Below are 6723 nucleotides of genomic sequence, written 5' to 3' on the forward strand. Positions count from 1 at the left end.
GAATCCTACTCCCTCCTCGAAAACTGCTGCCGTAGCGCGACTCGCCTATATCTTTGGACAGCTGGGTGACGTCACCCTATAGTTCACTCCGAATTCCAACAGGTGTACCGACATTTTATCATCTACAAATACATTCGGATGATATTGTTTAAGATATATCAACAAGACTCAACAAGACGTTCGTCAGCAAGGTGGCAGAATATTGTAGAGTGAACGATTGTGGGTCATGCGCATGCGTGCGCAAGCACAGGAGCGCTGTCAGCAGAATTCAGCAGAGTAGTTGTTATTAATCTAATTGTTAATACATATATATCGCTATCAAAGAATGCTCCCACTACAGAATCATTTTATATGACCTCACTACTCACTCCATGTATACTGTATGCATATGGTGAGCATATTTTTATACTCCATCATAACATTTTTATGTAAGATTTCTGGGGTAAGGTATTTCAATACACCAATATATCACTATCAAATAAACTCAGAATTCAGGGAACACAACTTTTTATCATCTACTTTATACATGCTTTATACATTCTGCTGCAAAGCCAATTACATGCAAATATTTACATGCTTATACAGTAATAAGTTATGTATGTACAAATATGCGGTCCACCTGTTCTCCATTGCTATACAGACCAGGGTCGGGATAAGTATTATTAACACACAAGTGATTTTTGATGCATAAAAAGTGATATTATTAACACACAAGTGATTTTTGATGCATACAAAAGTGATTTTAAAACAAGATAACGCTAAACTCAGGCCTATATCTTTTTACAGCTGCGTGTTACAGCTGGATGTCGTCAGCTGGGAGTCACATCGTCACATTTTGGTGTACGACATTTTATCATCTACTTTATACATGCTTTATACATTCTGCTGCAAAGCCAATTACATGCGAATATTTACATGCTTATACAGTAATAAGTTATGTATGTACAAATATGTTTTAAGATATTGCTCACCATCAACAAGTCAAACAATACGTTCGGCTGCAGAATATTGTGGCTGAAAACGAGTGGAAAAGGATTGTGGGTCATGCGCATGCGTGCGCAAGCGCAGGAGCGCTCGGCAGTAGAATTCCGCAGGGAGTAGGATTTTGCAGAACACCGGCGATATCAGAGTCTTCTAAGAGTTCCTACCTATAAAACTAGAACTAGTGGTCAAATGAGCACAAATGTCATAAAACCATGTAATAAAATGAACGTTAAGCATTATGTATTACAAGTTAAAACGTAAATGAGTTACATTTAGCAGAAACGAGTGAAATAAGGAGCTATATTTCAAACTGAAGCACCTCCCCTCAGCAGAGAGCGTGGCGATAGAACGCCAGGTAGTTTGCAGGCTGTTTGACGAGGAAATGGGCAAAGACACTATACAACTGTACAAGCAAAACTGTACATTGGAATATTGACAAAACCATACTTGGTCATTTACTGTACATTGGACGGGGTTGGGTTAGGACATTTACAGGGGCCAGTTTCGAATTGCAGTCTCCCGTAGGTGTTCTTTGAGAGTGGTTTTGAAAGTGGGTAGTGATTCACATTCCTTTACCTCTTTGGGTAGGGCGTTCTGTTGAGCATATTTTGTATTGGTGGACAAAGTCATGTGTCAAAGTACTTCCCAGGGGTCGGTGAATACCACAATCACAACACTTGTTTATACAGTGTGTCTCCCCCCCCCCCCCCCCCCAACCACCTCCAATGTAAATTACCCAGTATGGTTGTCAATATCCCAATGTACCCAACCCCCCCCACCCAACCTCCTCCAATGTACAGTTTCTACGTCAAATGTATATACTCCCTTTTCTTGACTCCTTCTGTATCACAAACAGTACTGTATTTGCAAATCTGGTATGTCATAAATGTATAGATGTAGCAGTACTGACTATCTGTATGTCATGTATGTCATATATGTCCTGATGAATTGAAAATGGGGGACCCTGATGTAAACAAGACAAAAGTCTTTCTCTGGTCTGCATCCCCTTAACAATTGTGTGTATTGAGCTGTACTGTATTGTACCCATTCTGCAATCTGTTAATAAAGTTTTCAATCAATCAATCAATCAAACCAGAGGGAGCTCCACAGATCATGTTGGGCCCAGATTCGGCTCAAACAAAGGACTGGACACGTTTCGCAATTATGCCACATCAATGTGGAACGCCCTACCCAAAGCTGTAAAGGAATGTGAATCACTACCCACTTTCAAAAACACTCTCAAAAAACACCTACGGGAGACTGCAATTCGAAACTGGCCCCTACAAATGTCCTAACCCAGTTGTACAGTAAATGACCATGTATGGCTTTGTCAGTATTCCAATGTACAGTGTACAGTGTCCCCCCCCCTACCCAACCCCCCCCCCCACCTCCAATGTACAGCCCCCAGCCACCCACCCAACCTCACCCCACCCACCCAACCTCCTCCAATGTACAGTTTCTACGTCAAATGTATATACACTCTTTTTCTGGACACTTTTGTATCACAAACAGTACTGTATTTGCAAATCTGATATGTCATAAATGTATAGCTGTAGCAGTACTGTCTATCTGTATGTCATGTATGTTATGATGAATTGAAAATGGGGGACCCTGATGTAAACAAGACGAAAGTCTTTCTCTGGTCTGCATCCCCTTAACAATTGTATGTATTGAGCTGTACTGTACTGTACCCATTCTGCAATCTGTTAATAAACTTTTCAATCAATCAATCAATCAATCTGCTCCTGTATGACATCACTGTGTGCATGCGTACAACAGACAAGGTGTTTTGATATAAAAGAGCATGCGCACTAAATAAACGCCCCTTAGCCTAGATGAAACTCAGTCCATGTGGTCGTGTCTATTTCTTCATGTCGAATGCTAATTACTTTGGTTGACTGCACACGTGGAGACTTCTGCTGACAAAAATGTCTCACGCAACATGTTATGGGCCCAGTCAAAGTGGCCAAAAGTGGTTTAGACTGTTATTCGACGGCGACGAGAAAAACTTCGAGTTATGGGAGACGAGGTTTTTGGCGCACATGGAACTGCGAGGGCTCAGTGGAATTATCCTGGAAGAGCCGGAGATTCACCATGACGACGAAGAAGCACTTGAAGAAGACGCAGCAAAGAATGCAGAAGCATATGCTGAATTAGTGCAGTGTCTGGATAATAAAAGTTTATCTCTAGTAATGAGAGACGCGACACGGGATGGAAGAAGAGCGTTGGCGTTACTCCGTGAGCACTACGCAGGCAGAGACAAACCACGTGTCGTGAGTCTATACTGTGAACTCTCCTCCCTCCACAAAGCAAGCAACGAGACGGTCACTGCATGACTACGTTATTCGAGCAGAGACTATATTCACGTCTTTGAGAAGGGCCGAAGAAAATATCAGTGACGGGTTGCAGATTGCCATGGTGTTGAAGGGGTTACCGGACTCATTCAAACCGTTTGTCGTGCACGTCACCCAGCCTCCTCTACAGCCCTGCAGGTAACACACACCCAGCCTCCTCTACAGCCCTGCAGGTAACACACACACACAGCCTCTACAGCCCTGCAGGTAACACACACACAGCCTCCTCTACAGCCCTGCAGGTAACACACACACAGCCTCTACAACCCTGCAGGTAACACACACACAGCCTCTACAGCCCTGCAGGTAACACACACACAGCCTCTACAGCCCTGCAGGTAACACACACACAGCCTCCTCTACAGCCCTGCAGGTAACACACACACAGCCTCTACAACCCTGCAGGTAACACACACACAGCCTCTACAGCCCTGCAGGTAACACACACACAGCCTCTACAACCCTGCAGGTAACACACACACAGCCTCTACAACCCTGCAGGTAACACACACCCAGCCTCCTCTACAGCCCTGCAGGTAACACACACACAGCCTCTACAGCCCTGCAGGTAACACACACCCAGCCTCCTCTACAGCCCTGCAGGTAACACACACACAGCCTCTACAACCCTGCAGGTAACACACACACAGCCTCTACAGCCCTGCAGGTAACACACACACAGCCTCTACAGCCCTGCAGGTAACACACACACAGCCTCTACAGCCCTGCAGGTAACACACACACAGCCTCTACAACCCTGCAGGTAACACACACACAGCCTCTACAGCCCTGCAGGTAACACACACACAGCCTCTACAGCCCTGCAGGTAACACACACACAGACTCTACAGCCCTGCAGGTAACACACACACAGCCTCTACAGCCCTGCAGGTAACACACACACAGCCTCTACAGCCCTGCAGGTAACACACACACAGACTCTACAGCCCTGCAGGTAACACACACACAGCCTCTACAACCCTGCAGGTAACACACACACAGCCTCTACAACCCTGCAGGTAACACACACACAGACTCCTCTACAGCCCTGCAGGTAACACACACACAGCCTCTACAACCCTGCAGGTAACACACACACAGCCTCTACAACCCTGCAGGTAACACACACACAGCCTCTACAGCCCTGCAGGTAACACACACACAGCCTCTACAGCCCTGCAGGTAACACACACACAGCCTCTACAGCCCTGCAGGTAACACACACAGCCTCTACAACCCTGCAGGTAACACACACACAGACTCCTCTACAGCCCTGCAGGTAACACACACACAGCCTCTACAACCCTGCAGGTAACACACACAGCCTCCTCTTTAGAACCAAACTCCTGAGTACTGATAAATACAAGACGAGGGACGTGGACAAGGACAACGTCATGTTGACCAGCGGGGCAATGTCGAGGACACGAGGACATGGACGGGAGAAGAAGATGGACCTAGCCGACGTTGAATGCTACTCGTGCGGCAAGAAGGTGCATATGGCCCGAACATGCCCTAACGAGCCCCGAGCTAGGCGAGAGGAGAGACGATGGGACACGCCACGCCGAGGAAGGGGGCGAGGCCGAGGGCGATACCGCGACCAGGTAAAGAAGGCTGACGGCGGCACGGAGGATGACACCACTACGTCATTCTTTTTCAAGATAAGTGACTGTCAGACTGGAAATAAGAAGGGTCTTATGGTCGACTGCGGCGCCACGACCCACATGATTAATGACCGTGCGAAGTTCAAGACAGTCGATAAGGACTTTCGACCAGAGGACCACGTGATAGAGCTGGCTGATGGGACAAAAGCGACCGGGATGGCGAAGATGAGGGGAGACGCCGAAGTGACTTTGCTTGACAGCGAGGGACCGCGAGTAAAGACGAGGCTCAAACGAGCGCTTTACATCCCATCTTTCCCACAAGACATTTTTTCGGTGAAAGCGGCGACATCTAGTGGAGCTGTGGTGCATTTCAAAGATGGTGATGACTGGCTGGTTCATCCCGATGGTACCAAATTCAAAATGGATGTGTATGGTAGGCTATAATATTACCTTAGTACAGTAGATGATGAAGATACTGATGAATGCAATGGTTGTCATGACATCCAGACATGGCATAAAATACTTGGTCACTGTAATTTTGAGGATGTGTCAAAATTAGAGAAAGTGGTTGAAGGGATGTCTATCAAAGGGAAACATGATAAGTCTAATCATAACTGTGAAGTATGTACACAGGGCAAGTTCACTCAAAGCAGGAACAGACTGCTGAGGCGGTGCTAGAGCTTGTACATACGGACCTATGCGGTCCAATAGAACCAGCAGATAACGACGGATATAGATATGCCATACCATTTACTGATGATTATAGTGGGATGATTTTTCCCTACTTTATCAAAGCAAAGAGCGATACACCAAAAGCTACTGAAAGATTCATAGCGGATATTGCTCCCTATGGGAAAATTAAGTGCATAAGATCAGACAATGGCGGTGAATACACCGGGCATGAGTTCCAAACCTTACTTAGGAGGAACGGGATAAGGCACGAGACAAGTGCACCCTACTCACCTCACCAGAACGGAACTGCCCAGAGAGGTTGGAGGACATTATTTGAGATGTCTCGCTGCATGCTATTGGAGAGTAACCTCCCCAAGCAGCAATGGACACATGCTGTACAGACAGCAGCACAGATCCGTAACAGGTGTTACTGTAGGCGTCTAGAGCAGACCCCATACCGTGTTTTTACTGGCAAAACACCCAACTTGTCCAACATGGTGATATTTGGCTCCGAATGCTATGTGTATAAGCAGGATAAGAAGAAGCTAGACTCTAGATGTGCAAAGGGTATTTTTGTGGGATACGACAAATATAGTCCAGCATACAGAGTATTTTATCCTGAGACAGGGACGGTCCTGAAACACAGACTGGTGAAATGTATCACCAAGGGTAGCACAGATAGTCAGACTCAGACAGGTTGTAGCATGGAGGATGACAGTTATGGGGACATTTTTCCAGCAACACCAACAGAGACACCAGCAGAGCCAAAGAGGGTCAACCATAGTCGGAGAGAGTCTGATGTGGGTATACAGCCCGAGAGTGTAGAACCTGTTGAGGCTAGTCAGACCAAGACAGACGGTACTCAAAAAGAACAGGGGGAGAGTGCACCACGCTATCCCACTAGACAAAGGAATCCTCCAGGATACTTAGGGGAGTATCAGTGCAAGGCTGAGTGTAAAGATGAGAACGAAAATGTAGATGACTTCTACAGGGTTGCTTATGGCGTACCTAAATCATACAGGGAGGCTGTGGGTTCTAAGAAGTCCAAAAAGTGGGCTGATGCGATGAAAGAGGAGATGAACTCTTTAACAGAGAATGAGACCTTCAGTCTG

The sequence above is a fragment of the Notolepis coatsorum genome (assembly GCF_963971535.1).
Source record: "Notolepis coatsorum genome assembly, chromosome: 14".
Taxonomy (NCBI): domain Eukaryota; kingdom Metazoa; phylum Chordata; class Actinopteri; order Aulopiformes; family Paralepididae; genus Notolepis; species Notolepis coatsorum.